The sequence below is a fragment of the Sciurus vulgaris genome (genome assembly GCF_902686455.1).
Source record: "Sciurus vulgaris genome assembly, chromosome: 12".
In the NCBI taxonomy this organism is placed as follows: Eukaryota; Metazoa; Chordata; class Mammalia; order Rodentia; family Sciuridae; genus Sciurus; species Sciurus vulgaris.
Window position 1 is genome coordinate 37,774,825 of NC_136473.1, and position 23,185 is coordinate 37,798,009.

Genomic DNA, 23,185 nt, shown 5'->3' on the forward strand with positions numbered 1-23,185 from the left:
CACGGCCAGCTTCTCGGAGCAGGCCCCCCAGTGAGAGCCTTTCCACACAGAGCCAACTCCACGCCCTGGAACCAATAGCAGGCTAGGGGCAGCTTTCTTCAGAAGCACTGCATTATCAAGTTACTCCAAGCCTTCAGGCTACTGAAGGCTGGGAGGTGATACACTGGAAAACTACAGGGACACTATAAGCCAATAGAGGAAATCTGCAATATCACAGAGTCCCATTAACATCTGACCAATATGAGAAGACAAGGGAAGAAAATGTCCCAAACAAACCTAGATACTATATCAATAAAACCCAATGACAGCACAGCAGAAGAAATGTCAGAAAGGGAGTTCAGAATGTACATAATTAAAACAATCAGGGAAGCAAATGAGGAGACAAAAGAGCAAATGCAGGCATTGAAGGAGGAGATGAAAGAGCAAATACAGGCATTAAGTGATTGCACCAATCAACAGTTAAAAGAGCAAATACGGGAAGCAACAGATCATTTCAATGAAGAGTTAGAGATACTGAAAAAAAACTAAAAAGAAATCCTTGAAATGAAGGAAACAATAAACCAAGTTTAAAACTCCATAGAAAGCATAACCAATAGGATAGAACACCTGGAAGACAGAACCTCAGATATTGCAGACAAAATAATTAATCTTGAAAATAAAGTTGACCTAACAGAGAAGATGGTAAGAAATCATGAACAGAATCTACAAGAATTATGGGATATCATGAAAAGGCCAAATTTAAGAATTATTGGGATTAAGGAAGGCACAGAGAAACAAACCAAAGGAATGAACAATCTATTCAATGAAATAATATCAGAAAATTTCACAAATATGAAGAATGAAATGGAAAACCAAGTACAAGAGGCTTATAAGACTCCAAATATACAAAATTACAACAGACCCACACCAAGGCACATTATTATGAAAATACCTGACATACAAAATAAAGACAGAATTTTAAAGGCCCCGAGAGAAAAGAATCAAATTACATTCGGGGGAAACCAATAAGAATATCAGCAGATTTTTCAATCCAGGCCCTAAAAGCTAGAAGGGTCTGGAACAACATTTACGAAGCCCTGAAAGAAAACAGATGCCAACCAAGAATCTTACACCCAGCAAAACTTACTTTCAGATTTGACAATGAAATAAGATCCTTCCATGATAAACAAAAGCTAAAAGAATTTACAAAAAGAAAGCCGGCATTACAGAACATTCTCAGCAAAATATTCCATGAGGAAGAGATGAAAAACAACTATGCAAATCAGCAACGGGAGGAACTAGCCTAAGGAATAGCCAAATAAAGGAGAAACCAAATCATATCAATAAACAAAAATGAGCCAAATAACTGGGAATACAAATCATATCTCAATAATAACCCTGAATATTAATGGCCTGAACTCATCAATCAAAAGACATAGACTAGCAGATTAGATTAAAAAGAAAGATCAAACAATATGCTGCCTGCAAGAGATCCATCTCATAGAAAGAGATACCCACAGACTACAGGTGAAAGGATGGGAAAAAACATACCATGCACTCGGACACAGCAAAAAAGCTGGAGTATCCATCCTCATTTCAGATAATGTGGACTTCAAGCCAAAACTAGTCAGAAGGGATAAAGAAGGACATTACACACTGTTTAAGGGAAGCATAAATCAGCAAGACATAACAATCATAAATATCTATGCCCTCGAACATTGGCTCATCCATGTATGTCAAACAAATCCTTGTCAATTCCAGAAATCAAATAGACCACAACACAATAATACTAGGCGATTTCAACACACCTCTCTCACTGCTGGATAGATCATCCAAACAAAAATTGAACAAAGAAACCATAGATCTCAATAACACAATCAACAATTTAGACTTAACTGGCTTATATAGAATATACCATCCAACAAAGAACGAATACACTTTCTTCTCAGCAGCACACGGATCCTTCTCTAAAATAGACCATGTTTATGCCACAAAGCTACTGTTAGCAAATACAAGAAGATAGAGATACTACCTTGTATTCTATCAGATCATAATGGATTGAAATTAGACATAAATGACAGAATAAAAAACAGAAACTTCTCCAATACTTAGAGGTTAAATAACACACGATTATATGATGAATGGATAACAGAAGACATCAGGAGGGAAATTTAAAAATTCTTAGAAGTAAACGAGAACAAAGACACATCATATCAAAATCTGTGGGACACTATGAAAGCAGTACTTAGAGGAAGATTTATTTCATGGGGCGCATTCAACAAAAGAAGTAGAAATCAACAAATAAACGACTTAACATTACAGCTCAAAGCCCTAGAAAAAGAAGAGCAGACCAACATCAAAAGTAGTAAAAGACAGGAAATACTTAAAATCAAAGCCGAAACCAACGAAATTGAAACAAAAGAAACAATTGGAAAAATTAACAAAATAAGTAGTTGGTTCTTTGAAAAAATAAACAAAATTGATAAACCCTTAGCAACACTAACAAAGAGAAAGAGAAAACTCAAATTACTAAAATTCGGAATGAACAAGGAAATATCACATCATACACGAGTGAAATACAAAACATAATTAGAAGCTATTTTGAAAATCTATACTCCAACAAAACAGAAAACCTCGAAGATATCAACAAGTTTCTAGAGACATATGAATTACCTAAACTGAGCGAGGAGGACATACACAACTTAAATAAATCAATTTCAAGCAATGAAATAGAAGAGGTCATCAAAAGCCTACCAAAAAAGAAAAGTCCAGGACCAGATGGGTTCTCAGCCAAGTTCTACAAAACCTGTAAAGAAGAGCTCATTCCAATACTCCTCAAAGTATTCCATGAAATACAAGAGGAGGGAACCCTCCCAAACTCATTCTATGAAGTCAATATCACCCTGATACCTAAACCAGACAGAGACACATCGAGGAAAGAAAATTTCAGACCAATATCCTTAATGAATACCGACGCAAAAATTCTCAACAAAATTTTAGCAAATCGCATACAAAAATATATTAAAAAGATAGTGTACCACGATCAAGTGGGTTTTATCCAAGGGATGCAAGGTTGGTTCAACATCCGGAAATCAATAAATGTCATTCACCATATCAACAGACTAAAAGTTAAGAATCACATGATTATTTCGATAGATGCAGAAAAAGCATTCAATAAAATACAGCATCCCTTCATGCTCAAAACACTAGAAAAAATTGGGGTAGTGGGATCATTCCTTAACATTGTAAAGGCTATCTACGCTAAGCCCATGGCCAATATCATTCTAAATGGTGAAAAACTGAAAGCATTCCCCCTAAAAACTGGAACAAGGCAGGGATGCCCTCTTTCACCACTTCTATTCAACATCGTTCTTGAGACTCTGGCCAGAGCAATTAGACAAACCAAAGAAATTAAAGGGATACGAATTGGAAAAGAAGAACTCAAACTATCCCTGTTCGCTGATGACATGATTATATATTTAGAGGAACCTGGAAATTCCACCAGAAAACTCTTAGAACTCATAAGTGAATTCAGTAAAGTAGCAGGTTACAAGATCAATGCTCATAAATCCAACGCATTTTTATACAAAAGTGATGAATCTTCAGAAAGAGAAATTAGGAAAACTACCCCATTCACAATAGCACCGAAAAAAATAAAATACTTGGGAATCAATCTCACAAAAGAGGTGAAAGACCTGTACAATGAGAACTACAGAACACTAAAGAAAGAAATCGAAGAAAACCTTAGAAGATGGAAAGATCTCCCATGTTCTTGGATAGGCAGAATTAATATTGTCAAAATGGCCATACTACCTAAAGTGCTACACAGATTCAATGCAATTCCAATTAAAATCCCAATGATGTACCTTACATAAATAGAGCAAGCAATTATGAAATTCATCTGGAAGAATAAGAAACCCAGAATAGCTAAAGCAATCCTCAGTAGAACGAGCAAAGCAGGGGACATCGCAATACCAGATCTTCAACTCTATTACAAAGCAATAGTAACAAAAACAGCATGGCATTGGTACCAAAATAGACAGGTAGATCAATGGTACAGAATAGAGGACATGGACACAAACCCAAAAATACTAGACAAAGGTGCCAAAAATATGCAATGGAGAAAAGATAGCCTCTTCAACAAATGGTGCCTGGATAACTGGAAATCCATATGCAACAGAGTGAAATTAAACCCATATCTCTCACCCTGCACAAAACTCAACTCAAAATGGATCAAGGACCTTGGAATCAGACCAGAGACCCTGCATTTTATAGATGAAAAAGTAGGTCCAAATCTTCAACTTGTTGGCTTAGGAGCAGACTTCCTTAACAGGACTCCCATAGCACAAGAAATAAAAGCAAGAATCAACCACTGGGATAGATTCAAACTAAAAAGCTTTCTCTCAGCAAAAGAAACTACCAGTAAAATGAAAAGAGAGCCTACAGAGTGGGAGAATATCTTTGCCACTCATACTTGAGATAGAGCACTAATTTCCAGAATCTATAAAGAACTCAAAAAACTCTACACCAAGAATACAAATAATCCAATCAACAAATGGGCTAAGGAAATGAACAGACACTTCAGAGAAGAAGATGTACAAGCAATCAACAGATATATGAAAAAATGTTCAACATCTCTAGTAATAAGAGAAATGCAAATCAAAACTACCCTAAGATTTCATCTCACCCCAATTAGAATGGCGATTATCAAGAACACAAGCAACAATAGGTGTTGGCGAGGATGTGGGGAAAAAGGTACACTCATCCATTGCTGGTGGGGTTGCAAATTAGTGCAGCCACTCTGGAAAGCAGTGTGGAGATTCCTCAGAAAGCTTGGAATGGAACCACCATTTGACCCAGCTATCCCACTCCTTGGCCTAAACCCAAAGGACTTAAAATCAGCATACTACAGAGATACAGGCACATCAATGTTCATAGCTGCTCAATTCACAATAGCCAGACTGTGGAACCAACCTAGATGCCCTTCAGTTGATGAATGGATAAAGAAACTGTGGCATATATATACAATGGAATATTACTCTGCCATGAAGAATGATAAAATTATGGCATTTGCAGGCAAATGGATGAAATTGGAGAATATCATGCGAAGTGAGATAAGCCAATCTCAAAAAACTAAAGGACGAATGATCTCACTGATAAGCGGATGAGGACATATAATGGGGGGTAGGAGGGGTTAGCGTTAGGGTTAGGGTTAGGTTTAGGTTTAGGGTTAGGGATAAGGAGGGTGGTAAGAATGGAGGAAGGAAGGACTGTATAGAGGGAAAAGAGGGTGGGAGGGGTGGGGGGGAAGGGAAAAAATAACAGAATGAACCAAACAACATTGCCCTTTGTAAATTTATTTTTTAATTAAAAAAAGAATGTAAAAAAATAAATTAAAATAAAAATAAAAAATAAAACAATCACCTACCCATTGCCTGAGATACATATATTTATGAACATGCCAGAATCTAAATGAATGAAAAGGTTAAGATGAAAAGAGGGATCCTGATGACAATTGCGTATTTTAAGAAAACAGCATCCCAGGGCTGATATTAAGCAGTTAACAAACAAGAATGCATTTCAACCATTCGCAATCTACCTGAAAATATAGCTAGTTATTGGCATCAGATCTGCCATTTTGCTGCTGCCATTATTTTCCCTCCCCCACACCACTTTACAAAACAGATTGTTAGCCCGCGAATGTCCTAGTCAGTCATTGGTCCAAATTGTTAGCCCTCAAACCTCCTCACCAGCCAGTGGTCCATTGTTATTAGGCCATGAAATTCTACTACTTAAGAATAGCTTCCCAGAAATTCTCTCTCCTCCTCCTGGCTTTCATTCCCTCTTCTCCTCCTCATTCTTGATCCCTCTCCCTCTCCCCCTCCCTCCCCCTCTCCCTCTCCCCCTCCCTCCCCTTCTCCCTCTCCTTCTCCCTCTCCCTCTCCCCCTCCCTCTCCCTCTCCCTCTCCCCCTCCCTCCCCCTCTCCCTCTCCCCCTCCCTCCCCTTCTCCCTCTCCTTCTCCCTCTCCCTCTCCCCCTCCCTCCCCCTCTCCCTCTCCCCCTCCCTCCCCCTCTCCCTCTCCCCCTCCCTCCCCCTCTCCCTCTCCCTCTCCCCCTCCCTCTCCCTCTCCTTCTCCCTCTCACCCTGCAGGCAGACACTCTGCCTTTTCGCTTTATAAAATCTCTTGCGTGAGTTCCTGCGTCCAGAGTGATTTCTGGGTGCTTTCACTAGTGACTTCCTGTATCTCCAGGAGTAAGTAGGCTCCAGTTCAAATCCCACCTTCTTTATTTCCAGCCAGGAAACTTTGGGTTAAGTTACGTAACTCTCTAACCTAGAGTGGTTTTATTTAGGAAAAAAAAAAAAAAAGAATAAGGAGGTGGAGAGAAGATAACAATGGTAGTTCTTATGGTCGGGTTTAAATGAGAAAATAAACATAAGGTAATCAGCAAGTACCTTATTCATAGTCACTTATTAAATGGTAACTACAATTTGCCAGGTGCAGTAACGCTCACCTATAGTCCCAATAGCTTGGAGGCTGAGGCAGGAGGATCACAAATTCAAAGCCAGCCTCTGAAAGTTGGCAAGACTGTCTCAAAGTAAGACAAAAAGGGCTGGGGATGTGGCTCTGCAGTGAAGCACACCTGGGTTCAATCCCCAGGACCAAAAAAATAAATATTAAGGACTTCAACGTCAATTCAGATTTTAAACAATTTTTGAATGAAGCAATAATCATCCCTTTCAAAATTTCAGGTTTTAGACCAAGTAACAGGCAACAGAAATTTACCCAGATTGATAGTTAACTAGCTACTTAATGTTGGAAGATAACTTAGCTATTAGGTGACTCATCTTTAAAAGCATTAGTTTTTGCCAACTTTCAAATGATTCACACAAAATTCCGGGATCTTAAATGGTTGCATCAAGCATGTTCATTGCAGATCTAAAACACAAAGACAGAAGTTTGATCCCTCCCTTAGAAAATTCTACTCAAGCAAGCAGAAAATATTTCAATGCTGGTTTAGGAAAAGGAAGAGGAAATGGACCAGCATGCTGGGGAGGGAAGTAGGAACGCACTGCATTTGTGAGCACCTCCAAAGAATTCTGAAATGTTATTCACTGCTGAGAGGAAATCTGAGTTGACATGTTATTTTCTGAGCAGTTTATTAATGAATTGACTGGGGAAGGAGCCCCAGCAGCCTTCAATCCCATCCCCCAATTCAAAGTCCATGTCTTGTCACCAGCTCTCTTTGCTAGCTGAGAGAAGGGGAAAACCAAGATCCTGCAAAACCTGTTAAGAAGAAAAGAAACCTGATCTTTTCACTCCTCGCATGAATCTAGCAAAGCTTATTCCTTCAGTGGGAGCATGTGAAATGGAATTTCCATTAATCTTGGGCCAGAAGAAATGCCTTCTTTCTGTTCAGTCACCAATCCATCAGTCCAAATGAAGGGGTAGTTATGTTTTTTAACCAAACTGAAATGCTCTGCCTCTAGACTAATATCCAGAGCCAAAGAAATTAATCAGGTTTGTACATACGACTAAACTTCAAAATGTAATCTTCATTGATGGCTCTAACTCTGCAGTTCACCAGTTAATGGGAAAAACAGACCAATGAAAGGCATGGCCTGAGCCTTATCAAGGGCCAAGAGGTAATCCTGCTACCACTGTAACGAACACAAATGGTTCTTCTACGTATCATAGCAAAGTGACTAAAATCCGTCTCACCCATGAGAGAAGGGGAGAATAAAGAAGATTAAAGTGCATCTTGTGGGACTGGGGTTAGAGAGAGGAAGGATTTAGTGATACCAAGAGGTGTTCAAAATTAAAATCAGTTACCTCCAAGCTTATTTCAGCTCCTATGACTCCTCCTCCTTTGGGGTTTTCAAAAATCAGACTGGTTTGTGTACCACTGTCCAACTATAACTTCTGACATATACGTATGTCAAGTAATTCTGCAAAGGGCAAAGGACTCTCTAGATTTAGTGAAGAATCCATTTCAAATGCTCTCAGACCAAGCACAGAGCCTATGTCACATCTCTGCCTATGCTTGTAGCCAAATGTGTAAACTAGGATCTGTGGAATAAATCAATGTGATATGTCACAATCCAACTGGCATTTATTTAGCAATTATTACTGCAAAGTACTGTGCCCAGTATGTAGGGTGAACTAAAGAGTACTTGCCTATGCCTTTGTACAGCTTAAGATTTCTTAGACAAATATTTAACTACAGCAAAAGGCAAAATTAAGAATTAGAATTGGAGGAACAGCAACACTGTGCAATGTAATCAGGATGACTCTTCTTTTCCCTTCACTGCAGCCCTGTCACCTGCTAATGACAGTTGCCAAAGTAAATGACCCAACGGTTGAATCACTGCCACCTTCCTATTATAATTCTGCACATGTCCCCTTCCTGTGGAGCCCTTAATCAGCACTTTAACTTCAATCACCATGATTGCAAAGACCTGACTGCAGAACAATTGCAGAAAGTCATGTTTTCACCCTGACCAGTGTGGTTAGAAAAGTTACTATCTTCAGAGAGAGTAAAAGCTCATAAGAGACTGCAATTTCCCCCTTCAAGGTCTTTGTAAAAGTACCTGATGTGAATTCAGTAGTGTTTTACTAACCAACATATATGAAAATTTCTAATTAGAATATCATGGGATCATACACCTCATCTTTTTTTCCTTCCTTCTGATCTCTTCCTAGTTGTAATTAAACCAGCTGTGGCTATTTATGCCTTTTTCATGTTCCAAGAATAGCCTTCCCCTCTTCTTGTCAGAATCATTAGAAAAAAATAAAGTCTTAATACTAACTTGGATGAATCACACCAGGATCTTATTTGAGCCTATAATTAAAATCCAGTTTAATCCATGGAAATAATTAATCTAATCTGGCAGGCCTCAATGAGAAGCTACCATTGTAAATGTTCTTCCCCTACCCGAAGGAAACGTCTAAACAGAGCTCTCCAAACAACCACCCCGCTCAGCTCCAAAAGACCCATTCAATATTAGAACCAAAATAACATTAGGAAACTCCATTTTATGACCCAAAATAAGAGAAACTAACAAGATCCAATGCTAAAAAATGTTTGTATTTAAACTATCCACACCCCATAAGGTGCACATCATTGTCCTTCTGTGGCAAAGAGAAAAATTCAGAAAGTGGAATCACAATTTGAATCCAGATCTCTCCAGTCATATTGCTAGTGATCTGGTTCCTCCTGATGCTAACTCCATCAGAATGGTCCAAGGCTCCTGGACTCTGCAGCAGCATTAAGCAGGTCTACCCCAGCTCCCGGGCAATGACCCTGGGCTCCTACAGTTGCCAAAGTCTATGCCTGGAGAAGAGCAATCTCTTCGGAATCTCATGCTGATGAAAAGACGCTCATATGATTCCTGTAGCACAGCTGCCAATACTTCTTTATTTTTCTCTCATTTTTGTATTCTAAGTCTTTATTTCAATAGTAATAAATGTTCATAATAAAAACTTACTTAATTCCCTTCCCAAAAGTGAGTGCTGTTTGATGTGCATTGGTATGTACCATTCTGTAGACATTCCTTGTGTATTTGCATTCTACAGACTTTTTTATATTAATGTAATCATCATATCTTATTATGCTATTTCCTTTTTTCCATTTAATACATCTTGGTGCGATATCCATATCATTTCCTACAACTCTGGTTATTCATTTGAACACATGATAAGTTTTCCCATTACATGAATGCACCATGATTTTAACAACAACATTCAGTTTGTTCTCAGTGCATTGCTATTACAAACACCAACATAGTTAAACAATTATAAAAGTAGAGGAAGAATATAGAATTAAAAAAATTTCCTAAGAGAAGTAAAACTCCTCTTCAGCAAAATATAACAAACCAGAAGATAAAATAACTGTTAACAATATTGACAGTATTAAAGCAATAACTTTCTAAATATAGAATATTTAATTTAAAGAAATATTCACTATATACATCAGACAATTAGTATCCAGAATATATAAACAGCTTCTGTAAATCAATAAGAAAGTACTTCATCTAAAGAGTATACAACTAATGTTTTACCATAACAATATGATATTTAAAGTCTGTGTTATAATCAATTACGATAATATATTTCCTAATGTTGAGATATTCTTGTTTTCTGAGTTGAACACATTATGTTTAAGGTTTATTTTTAATCTTATAGTAAATTATTTTAATAAATTAGGATCAAAATTCCTAACATGTGGTTAAGAGTACTTCATTGAGATTTGTGCTTTAGATTGGTGTATCATTTATTTAAGGGGAAAAAAATCTATCTTTGTTACTATTTTTCAACCTTTCTGTTATATTGATAAGTACATTAGTATATAATATATGTATTCTTTTTTTTATTTTATTTTTTTTTAATTTTATTGTAAACAAATGGGATACATGTTGCTTCTCTGTTTGTACATGGCATAAAGGCATACAATTTGTGTAATCATAAATTTACATAGAGCAATGTTGTTTGATTCATTCTGTTATTTTTTCCCTTCCCCCCACCCCTCCCACCCCTCTTTTCCCTCTCTACAGTGCTTCCTTCCTCCATACTTGCACCCCTCCCTAACCCTAACTCTAACCCTAACACTAACCCTTCCCTCCCCCCCATTATGTGTCATCATCCACTTATTAGTGACATCATTCATCCTTTGGCTTTTTGAGATTGGCTTATCTCGCTTAGTATGATATTCTCCAATTTCATCCATTTGCCTGCAAATGCCATAATTTTATCATTCTTTATGGCTGAGTAATATTCCATTGTATATATATACCACAGTTTCTTTATCCACTCATCAATTGAAGGGCATCTAGGTTGGTTCCACAGTCTGGCTATTGTGAATTGAGCAGCTATGAACATTGATGTGGCTGTATCTCTGTAGTATGCTGATTTTAAGTCCTTTGGGTATAGGCCAAGGAGTGGGATAGCTGGGTCAAATGGAGGGTCCATTCCAAGTTTTCTAAGGAATCTCCACACTGCTTTCCAGAGGGGCTGCACTAATTTGCAGCCCCACCAGCAATGTATGAGTGTACCTTTCTCCCCACATCCTCGCCAACACCTGTTGTTGCTCGTATTCTTGATAATCGCCATTCTAATTGGGGTGAGATGGAATCTTAGGGTGGTTTTGATTTGCATTTCTCTTATTACTAGAGATGTTGAACATTTTTCCATATGTTTGTTGATTGCTTGTAGATCTTCTTCTGTGAAGTGTCTATTCATTTCCTTAGCCCATTTGTCGACTGGATTATTTGAATTCTTGGAGTAGAGTTTTTGAGTTCTTTATAGATTCTGGAGATTAGTGCTCTATCTGAAATATGATTGGCAAAGATATTCTCCCACTCTGTAGGCTCTTTCTTCACATTGCTGATAGTTTCCTTTGCTGAGAGAAAGCTTTTTAGTTTGAATCTATCCCAGTTATTGATTCTTGCTTTTATTTCTTGTGCTATGGGAGTCCTGTTAAGGAAGTCTGCTCCTAAGCCGACATGTTGAAGATCTGGACCCACTTTTTCTTCTATAATCTGCAGGGTCTCTGGTCTGATTCCGAGGTCCTTAATCCATTTTGAGTTTAGTTTCGTGCATGGTGAGAGATATGGGTTTAGTTTCATTCTGTTGCATATGGATTTCCAGTTTTCCCAGCACCATTTGTTGAAGAGGCTATCTTTTCTCCATTGCATATTTTTTGCACCTTTGTCTAGTATGAGACAATTGTATTTCTTTGGGTTTGTGTCCGTGTCCTCTATTCTGTACCATTGATCTACCTTTCTATTTTGGTACCAATACCATGCCGTTTTTGTTACTATTGCTTTGTAGTAGAGTTGAAGATCTAGTATTGCAATACCCCCTGTTTCACTCTTCCTGCTAAGGATTGCTTTAGCTATTCTGGGTTTCTTATTTTCCAGATGAATTTCATAATTGCTTGCTCTATTTCTGTGAGGTACGTCATTGGGATTTTAATTGGAATTGCATTGAATTTGTATAGCACTTTAGGTAGTATGGCCATTTTGACAATATTAATTCTTCCTATCCAAGAACATGGAAGATCTTTCCATCTTCTAAGGTGTTATTTAATTTTTTTCTTTAGTGTTGTATAGTTCTCATTGTAGAGGTCTTTCATCTCTTTTGTGAGATTGATTCCCAAGTATTTTATTTTTTTCGATGCTATTGTGAATGGGGTAGTTGTCCTAATTTCTCTTTCTGAAGATTCATCACTTTTGTATAAAAATGCGTTGGATTTATGAGCATTGATCTTGTAACCTGCTACTTGACTAAATTCACTTACAAGTTCTAAGAGTTTTCTGGTGGAATTTCCAGGTTCCTCTAAATATATAATCATGTCATCAGCGAACAGGGATAGTTTGAGTTCTTCTTTTCCAATTCGTATCCCTTTAATTTCTTGGGTTTGTCTAATTGCTCTGGCTAGAGTCTCAAGAACGATGTTGAATAGAAGTGGTGAAAGAGGGCATCCCTGCCTTGTTCCAGTTTTTAGGGGGAATGCTTTCAGTTTTTCACCATTTAGAATGATATTAGCCATGGGCTGAGCATAAATGGCCTTTACAATGTTAAGGAATGTTCCCACTATCCCTATTTTTTCTAGTGTTTTGAGCATGAAGGGGTGCTGTATTTTATCAAATGCTTTTTCTGCATCTATTGAAATAATCATGTGATTGTTGACTTTAAGTCTATTGATATGGTGAATTACGTTTATTGATTTTCTGATGTTGAACCAACCTTGCATCCCTGGGATGAAATCCACTTGATCATGGTGCACTATCTTTTTAATATGTTTTTGTATGTGATTTGCTAAAATTTTGTTGAGAATTTTTGCATCGATGTTCATTAAGGATATTGGTCTGAAATTTTCTTTCCTTGATGAGTCTCTGTCTGGTTTAGGTATCAGGGTGATATTGGTTTCATAGAATGAGTTTGGGAGGGTACCCTCCTCTTCTATTTCATGGAATACTTTGAGAAGTATTGGAATGAGCTCTTCTTTAACGGTTTTGTAGAACTCGGCTGAGAACCCATCTGGTCCCGGACTTTTCTTTGTTGGTAGGCTTTTCATGACTTCTTCAATTTCAGTACTTGAAATTGGTCTATAAATTGTGTATGTCCTCCTCCTTCAGTTTAGGCAATTCATACATCTATAGAAATCTGTTGATGTCTTCGAAATTTTCTATTTTGTTGGAGTATAGATTTTCAAAATAGCTTCTAATTATATTTTGTATTTCCATCCTGTCTGTTGTGATATTTCCTTGTTCATTCCGAATTTTAGTGATTTGGGTTTTCTCTCGTGTTCTCTTTGTTAGTGTGGCTAAAGGTTTATCATTTTTTTTTATTTTTTCAAAGAACCAACTATTTATTTTGTCAATTTTTTGTATTGTTTCTTTTGTTTCAATTTCATTGATTTCAGCTCTGAGTTTAACTATTTCCTGTCTTCTACTACTTTTGGTGCTGGTCTGTTCTTCTTTTTCTAGGGCTTTGAGCTGTAGTGTTAGGTCGTTTATTTGTTGAGTTTTACTTCTTTTATTAAATGCGCTCCATGAAATAAATTTCCTCTAAGTACTGCTTTCAGAGTGTCCCAGAGATTTTGATATGTTTCTTTGTTCTCATTTACCTCTAAGAATTTTTTAATTTCCTTCCTAATATCTTCTGTTATCCATTCATCATATAATAGCATATTGTTTAATCTCCAGATGTTGGAATAGTTTCTGTGTTTTACTCTTTCATTTATTTCTAACTTCAATCCATTATGATTTGATAGAATACATGGTAGTGTCTCTATCTTCTTGTATTTGCTAACATTAGCTTTATGGCATAATATATGGTCTATTTTAGAGAAGGATCCATGTGCTGCTGAGAAGAAAGTGTATTCGCTCTTGGTTGGATGGTATATTCTATAAATGTCCGTTAAGTCTAAATTATTGATTGTGTTATTGAGATCTATGGTTTCTTTGTTCAATTTTTGTCTGGAAGATCTGTCCAGTGGTGAGAGAGGCGTGTTAAAATCACCTAGTATTATTGTGTTATGGTCTATTTGGTTTCTGAAATTGAGAAGGATTTGTTTGACATACATGGATGAGCCACTGTTTGGGGCATAGATGTTCATGATTGTTATATCTTGCTGATTTATGCTTCCCTTAAGCAGTATGAAATGACCTTCTTTATCCCTTCTGACTAACTTTGACTTGAAGTCCACATTGTCTGAAATGAGGATGGATACTCCAGCTTTTTTGCTGAGTCCATGTGCATGGTATGTTTTTCCCCATCCTTTCACCTTTAGTCTATGGGTATCTTTTTCTATGAGGTGAGTTTCTTGTAGGCAACATATTGTTGGATCTTTCTTTTTAATCCAATCTCCCAGTCTATGTCTTTTGATTGAGGAATTCAGGCCATTAACCGTCAGGGTTATTATTGAGATATGATTTGGTTTCCCGGTCATTTGGTTCATTTTTTAATTTTATTTATTTATTTGTTTGACACAACTTGTTTCCTCCTTTATTTGACAATTCCTTTAGGATAATTCCTCCCTTTGCTGATTTGCTTCTTTGTTTTTCATCTCTTCCTCATGGAATATTTTGCTGAGAATGTTCTGTAATGCTGGCTTTCTTTTTGTAAATTCTTTTAGCTTTTGTTTATCATGGAAGGATTTTATTTCATCGTCAAATTTGAAGGTAAGTTTTGCTGAGTATAAGATTTTTGGTTGGCATCCATTTTCTTTCAGGGCTTGAAAAATGTTGTTCCAGGCCCTTCTAGCTTTTAGGGTCTGGATTGAAAAATCTGCTGATATCCGTATTGGTTTCCCCCTGTATGTAATTTGGTTCTTTTCTCTCACAGCCTTTAAAATTCTGTCTTTATTTTGTATGTTAGGTATTTTCATTATAATGTGCCTTGGTGTGGGTCTCTTGTAATTTTGTGTATTTGGAATCCTATAAGCCTCTTGAACTTGATTTTCCATTTCATTCTTCAGATTTGGGAAATTTTCTGATATTATTTCATTGAATAGATTGTTCATTCCTTTGGTTTGTTTCTCTAAGCCTTCCTCAATCCCAATAATTCTTAAATTTGGCCTTTTCATGATATCCCATAATTCTTGTAGATTCTGTTCATGATTTCTTACCATCTTCTCTGTTTGTTCAACTTTGTTTTCAAGGTTAAATATTTTGTCTTCAATGTCTGAGGTTCTGTCTTCCAGGTGTTCTATCCTACTGGATATGCTTTCTATGGAGTTCTTAATTTGGTTTATTTCCTTCATGTCAAGGATTTCTGTTTGGTTTTTTTTCATTATCTCTAACTCTTTATTGAAATGATCTTTTGCTTCCTGTATTTGCTCTTTTAACTGTCGATTGGTGTGATCATGCAATGCCTGCATTTGCTCTTTCATCTCATCATTCAGTGCGTGCATTTGCTCTTTCATCTCATTGTTTGCTTCCCTGATCATTTTAATTATGTACATTCTGAACTCCTTTTCTGTCATTTCTTCTGCCATGCTGTCATTGGGTTTTATTGATGTAACATCTAGATTTGTTTGCAGCATTTTCTTTCCTTATTTTCTCATATTGTTCAGGTATCAGTGGACCGCTGAGATATTGTAGGTTTCCTCTATTGACTTACAATGTCCCTGAGGATTTCTATATATATATCCCCTCTTAGCCTTCAGTAGGCTGAAGTCTTGGAGGTAGTTGATAATGCAGTGCTCCACAAGGAAGCTGTCTCTCTAGGGGTGGTGGCCTTCAGGTGGGGTATATTCCCTGCTAGTGGGCAGAGGTGCCTCCACTTGTTGACCAATGGTCATCCAAAGGGGAACTAGACTGCAGGCTGAGAAAAGGCCTGTTTGGGCCTGTGTCTCTGGTTTTATCGTCCTTGTGGGGAAACCTCACCCGGCAGGGAAGACTCACCCGGTGGGGAGGTCTCGCTGGTCAGTTCCCTCCTAGAGGTTCCCCTCAATTTACAGCTACCGCCTGGGCTGGGCTGCCTTCCTCTGCAAAGTTCCCAGGGGCCTGGCCCTACCTCCTGGGCCTGGGAGCCTCACCCTTCGCAGATGAATCTCCTTAGGCTGCCCCTCCTCAGAGAATCTGCCTGCAGTCCTGGAACCTTCGCTCAGCCCCTAAGCGTGCCTCTGTGGGGCTCTTCCACCAAGAAGCCTCCTAGATCCTGGGACCCTGCTGTGCACCTAATCGCCTGGCTATGCGGCCCCTCCTCTGAGCAGCCACCTGGGGCCCCGTACAATCGCTCTGAGTCCCAGAGACCCGCCACACACCTCTTCCTCCAGACAGCCACCCAGTATTCTGGTGCGGTCACTAGGAGTCCAAGCAACTCACTGCGTGCCTCCTCCCACCAACCACCGTAGCCCTGGACAATCAATCACTCCGAGTGGAAATGACCCTCCCCGTTCCTCCTCCTCCTCCTGGTAACTCCCCAGGTGTTTAAGAGTGGTTGCTCTGAGTGGCTCTGAATCCACATGACCCGCCGCACGCGTCCTCTGGGCAACCGCCCGGAGCTCTGGTGCGGCCACTCGAGACCAAGCGACCCACCGGGCTTCTCCTCCAGGCAGCCCCCCTGTGTTCAGGAGCAGTCGCTTTAAGTCCAAACAACTCATCACTCGCCGTCTCCTCTGAGCAGCCACCTGGAGCTCTAATGCAGTCACTGCGAGTCCAAACGACCTGCCGCGCTCCTCCTCCTCCTCCTCCTACTCCTCAGGGCAGGTCCCGGTGTTCAGAAGCGTCGCTCTAAGTCCAAACAGCTCGCTGCGTGGCTCCTCCTCTGGCAACCGTCTGTAGCTCTGGTGCAGTCACTCCGAATCCAAGCGGCCACGCTCCTCCTCCTCCTCAGGGCAGGCCCCGGTGTTCTGAGTCCACACAGCTCTCCTCGCCACTCCCCCCGCCCGGGCAGCCACCGGAGCCTCAGTGGTTGCTCCGAGTCCCAGCGCTGCGCCGAGCGGCCTTCTCTATGATGCTCCCAGTTGTCCGAGCTCACTGCTCCAGCGGGGGGAGGGGTGTCTCGCTGGCAGCTCTACTTCACAAGTTCCCTGCGTTCTGGGACCACCGTCCCATCCGGGACGCCTCCCCAATGGGAGAGACTCACCCGGCTGCTTTGAGTTGGTCCCAAGTCTCTCAATATCTCCTCTTTTGAATCCTGAGTCCTGGAGCAACATGAAATGCAGCCACCCTCTAGGCCACCATCTTGAAACCTCTCTATATTTATTCTTAATTCTGTTTATTCCATTCTTTTAGCTTTGGTCTTTGTTTTACTTGCGTTTGGCAGAGTTGTTTTATTTTTATTTATTTCATTTTTCCACTTTAGTGGTTTAGTCCTCATACATTTTAAAAATTTATTTCTAACTAATAACATAAAGATTATACATATAAATGGGTAACATGTAATGTTTGATGCATGTTTGCACTGTGTAATATTTAAATCAAGTTAAACACATTTGTCTCAAATAGTATTTCTTTTTTGGAAAAACTTTCAAAATCCTCTCTTCTTCCTTTTAGAAATGTACAGTACATTACTGTTATCTAAGTCACCCTACTACACAATAAGAGACCACCACCCCATCTTGTTCTTAACTGTAACTCAGTACCTACTGATTAACCTTTCCCCATCACTTCTTCCCTACTCTCTCTAGACTCTGATAATCACTGTTCTACTCTCAACTTGTAAGAGATCAAGACTTTTAGATGCCATATATGAGTGAGATCCTGTGGTTCCCCTTTCTGTGCATGATTTATCATTTAACATAATGATTCCAATTCAGTCCACGTTTCTGCAAACGAGAGTCTTTCATTGTTTCGTGTGGCTGCACGTGTACTGTTTTCTTCAGTTGGCAGACACAGGTGTTTCCAGTTCTTGGCTATTATGAATGGTGCAGCAAGGAACATGGGAGTGCAGATATCCCTTTGACATACTGATTTCATTTCTTTTGGATATATACCCAGCCGTGAGATGGCTGAATCATATGGTAGTTTTATTTCTAATTTTTTGAGGAACCCCCACAATGTTTTCCATGATGGCTGCATCAATTTACATTATCAACAATAGTAGCAAGGGTTCCCTTCCTTGCACATCCTCACCAACACGTGTTATCTTTAGTTATGTTGACAATAGCCATTATTACTGGGGTGAGCTGATATCTAAGTACGGTTTTTGCTTTTACTTTTTTTGTTAAAGTTGTTCTTAAACTTTTTACACACAAAGCTAAGCATATTTGTTTCTACATTCTCTTCATAGAAATTTTAAAAAGGAATCTTTGGGTATTGTCATACTCACTCTCCCCACGTTGCTTCTCAGGAAATAAAATAATAATGTTAAATAAAAACAGAAAAAAAAAACATTGATTTTTGGTCTGGGTGGGTATTACTTTCCTTATATTTTGCATCAGTGATTACTTTTGTCTGTTTCTTAGATCTCTGTGCTATTTTGATACTCTCTATTCCTAACACTATCATTTTGATACTATTACTGAATAATTCTTTCAGAGATAATCAGTGTATATAGTAAATTCTGGGTTGCTGCATGCCTAAAAATTGTCTATTTCTTCCCATAAATTTGAATGTTATTTGTGTGAGTCATTCACGTTTGTAAACAGTGTTCCCTTTTGGCAGGAAGGGAGTTAAGTGTAGGTGACCTGTCAGATCTTGTTAGACCCACTTTTGAGAAGGGTTGCGTTTTTATGACCAATGAGAAGTCTGATGTCACCGTGAGTCTTGTTCCTTTGTGAGTAAGTTGTTTCCCTCTTTTCTGAAATATACACTTTAATCAGGTGGCATGCAATTGGTGTCTTTCATTACCCATTGTACACAGGACTTGCAGCATCCTTTCATTCTTAAGGCTAATTAATAATTATCTTTACTTTGTGAATATTATCTTCTACCATTTCTTCAAATGGTTAAGATACAGGCTCTGGAGTCAAATAGCCTATGTTCAAATTTCTTCCACCTTATGAGATGTGGGACTTTAGGCTAATTGCCTAACCACTCTGTTCCTCAGTTCCCTTATTCTAAAAATAATAATGGTTTCTATCTTCTACAGTGGTTGAGGATTAAATAAGTTTTTCACAGTTGTCTTATATTCACTGAATAATTTCTATTTTCTCAGATTGGTTAGTCTTTTTTTTTTTTTTTTTTTTTTCCTTCTTTCCATATTGTTGGTGTTCCTTGAATGTCTAATATTACTTGGTTATCACTTTATTTTTACAAAGTTGCTTAACTGGACTAATGAGTGCAAATAACTGCACATTTTGTCTGCAGTTAAATAATATTGCTTTACTGTCAGTGTGTCCCCCTGAAGGTGAGAGTAGACTATTAGTATCTTCCACATGTATTCTCCTATGCATGTTTTCAGAGCTTCAGTTCCTCTGTTTAGCTTCCAGGACTCCCTTCACAGGTTTTGGATCAGTCAAAACTTCTTCTCTGACTTTCCACTCTCTCTTGCAGTTACATTACTTTCTTTTCACTTGTGTCATTCTTGGTGTTACGGATCAAGCACAGGCCTTTGTACATGCTAAGCACGTGCTCTACCGCTGAACACCACCAGCCTATATAGTGCTTTTGAAGACATATTTTATGTCATTAGAGGGGAGTGAGGCCAAGAGGGAGCTAGACATGTGCTCCGATGGCACTCTCAAGGAAGGCCTCTCTCAAGTACTATTTCTCTCTCTCCTCTCCAACTCCCTTCTGCATTTTCTGAAACTCGGAAATCCTGTGTGTGTGTCTCAGAAACCCTTCCATAGTTGAAAGTTTGGTTCCTGCATCTCTCCGGACTCACCAGTTACCACCCTCTTTCTCCCAAACTCCATGCTTGACCCAAATTGAATTTCTACTCATTTCTTAAATACAATATGCCAACTTTCACCTCTTGACCGTCACACTTATACCTTCCTTAGTCTGATCACTACTCATCCTATAAGGCTCTCATCCTCACTTCCCTCATTAGTAAAATGAAACTTTGGAACAAACTATGTTTAAAATTCTATGAAGATAAATAAATCATTGATAGCTGAACATTTCATTCTTACTTCCTCAGTAAAGTGTCACATATTCCACTGAAATATGTGGAATGCAAATATCTAATTCTTACCTTAGTCCTCTATAGAACACCTCACACAGAATTTTTAATTGAAAAGTATTCTTCAAATACTGAATAAGAAATTAGCACGTCAGCACAGCAGGTGGAGATGGATTCCTAAGAATAGTAGCCCAGCTACCCAGTTAAAACCTTTTTTAGTTTGGAGTACTGATAAAGAAATGGTTTCTGACAGAGCCTGGCAAATTTTCATCAATTAATATAAGAAACTCAAATCCTGACCTTGAATCAGAACACTTTTAATAGACTTTAAATTTTTTTTTTTTTCTCTAGACACCAGGGGCAATATATTTGAGCATGTACAGTCTCGCTGATAATAATTTGCCCTCTTGTAGCTTCAAACAAGAGAGTGGGCAAATAGTTTGCCTTGGATTCCGGTCACACAGTCATTTCTTTCCATGCTACAGGGCTGGGATCATTTTCTATATCCTGCTATAAATAGCACTCTCCAGGACCCCTCCTGGAGTCTTCTTAGGCTCCACCGCCAGCCTCACTCCTCAGCTTGTTCCTTATGTTTCCCATCCCCCAGGAAAGCTTGGCTTTCTGGAGACTTTAATACCATCCAAATCCCTATGTCATAAAAGACAAAACCTGTCAATAAATGCTGCAGCTGTGGTCATGGAAAGGGAGGAAATTCACTTTAAATCACCCTCTCTGTGATGAAAAAATGTCTGGTCCAGGAGGACATCACATGCTGTCTGGAAATGTGGTCACCAAAGTCACAGAGGAAGTGGTGGTTTCACATTGCTGCAAACACTGTCGTTATTGTTCACACTGGTGAATGTTTTCTGCTCTCACTAATATGAAATTCCACCAAATGAATATCCTAGAAAACAATCTCAAACTCCAAGAATAACACAAGTATGAGCGACCTGTCAGGCTTTCTAAAGAGATTCAATCTATTGACCTTTTATCCCCCAGGCACTCACGGAGACCATATAATTTATCAACCCTACTGAGACAGGTTTGAGAATGAAAGGAGCTCGATTAATAAATACATCGGGCCAGCAGACACACAGAGGACTGTCTTGGACAAAAGGAACATACTCCACCAGAGGTAAATATGCTAACTGCAGAACTTAGTCCCTTCATAAATTGTTTGGCTCTCTGGGTAACATGGTTCAAGGGATTAATCAATCCTATTCCCTTTTATGTTTCTATGAGGAGGCATTTGAGGAGGACACACCCTCCTTGCCCTTCCTTCTTATCCCCTGGGCTCATTAGGCGTCACATGAGTGACTACTATAGTTTATATCTGGAATGTCCCCAGAAGGTCCATGTGTTAAACACTCGGTGGTCTCCAGTTTGATGTGATTGGTAGAAACTTCAAGAGACAGAGATTGGCGAGAGATCTCCTGTCCACTACAGGTAGGCCCTCGAATGGGATTTTGAGATACCAGGTCCTTTCTCTTTCTCCATCTGTTTTTCCATCTCCTAGCCAAGAAGTGAACAGTTTTGCTCTGCCACTCATTCCCACCATGATATACTGCCACAGGCTCAAAACAACAGGGTTCACTTATCGTGAACTGAAACTTCCAAAACTGTGAGCCAAAACAAATCTTTTCTCTTTACAAGTTGATCAGCTCAGATCTTTGGTATAGTGATGAAAAATTGACTAACCCAATTACTTTTCTAACTAATGAGTTAATAGAGGAAACTGATCTCAACTTTTTCTGGGTATCCTCTTGGAATAGTACTAGCCTGCCTATGAAGAGCTGGTTCCCTCTCTGACCTTGCAGTCAGGGCCTGCACTCCAGTGGGAACCTGAAGTTGCACCAAACCACCCATGGCTAAGGGGATAAATCCATCTAATATAAGTGGGACATTGGAGCAAGACCTTTTGCCCACAAATCACAAACCATATCCTCCAATTGACTTTTATGAGTAATGAAGCTGACTTTAGATCTATATTTGTCTGTCTTTAGCTTTTAATTCTCATTTGGTTCTGAACTTAAAAGGGGAAGTAACAGGTGTTACATGTTGACCTCTAAGACTCACCCTTGTTATTTCCACAGCTTGCTAGAAACAAAGGCTAATGAGAATCTCAGGGATGTAAAAGAATGTAAGAAAGAGAGTATATGGACACATATCTCTCACCTTTGATGATAAAATGATTCTGTTTTTTATACCAAAGTAAGTTGAATATACAATGGTTTGGAAAAGGATTCAATATGGTATTAATTTTCACACACATTCTCTCTCTCTCTCTCTCCCTCTCTCTCTCTCTCTCTCTCTCTCTCACACACACACACACACACACACACACACACACACACACACACAAACACACATAACATCCTGAATAGATTCAGCCATGGAACTTTTCTCTAGTATATTCCTCTTTAAAGATGAAAAGACTAGCAGAAGTGTTGAAGAGAATAAATAAATATCTTAAAGTGGTTCTAAAAGATGGAAGTTTCTAAAACCATCAATCCCATAGATGTTATACTATAAGAAATTTGGTGATACCCATTCTGCACAAATATATCATGTATACATATACATGTATGCTCATGCATACAGACACTATTCTGAACATCACTCTGATCTTCTCAATCAAAAACCAGTGATCAATCTGTTACCTTTACTTCTTATGTGAATAAGAACTGACATCAGTATAAACATGGAAATAACATCCCTAATCAACAGATACCAAGAAAAAGTATAGTTAGTTAAATATATATAGATTATTCATCCATGTTATGTCAAGAGTGCAATAATTTGCAAATATTCAGTACTTCTTAACTAAATTTTGGTTATCTTGTTGAAGGACATAAAATTATTTTTAATTTATTATAGCCAGGTTAACTAACTTCTAAAACTTGTAATTATTGCTAGATAAGTAATTCCATTATTCTTATTATTTATTTTTATTGTAACATTACTTCAAAGGAAACAAATGAAATACAAATTATTTTCATCAGCTTTGCCTCAGATTACTCTAATTCTTTCTTTTGCTTTATTATTTCTTAGAGTTGACAAGGGCAAATTAATTAGCAGCTATTTGAATTTAAGAAGACTACCGATTTCTCCTGATAATTTATGGCAGTTTTATAATTAATATTGTAACCTTCCTGCTGTCCTACCAATTGGGCTAGCAAATGGCATTT

At 38.5% G+C, this 23,185-nt stretch overlaps 1 long non-coding RNA gene across 1 annotated transcript in view; it reads right to left on the reverse strand.

The window, feature by feature from the left end:
- The window catches only part of LOC306642166, a 50,535-nt gene extending 27,820 nt beyond the window's left edge, over positions 1–22,715 (reverse strand). Inside the window, exon 1 of the long non-coding RNA XR_013758414.1 lies at positions 22,658–22,715. This is a non-coding gene — a long non-coding RNA (uncharacterized lncRNA). The remainder of the gene's footprint in view (positions 1–22,657) is intronic.
- Positions 22,716–23,185: the final 470 nt, after the last annotated feature.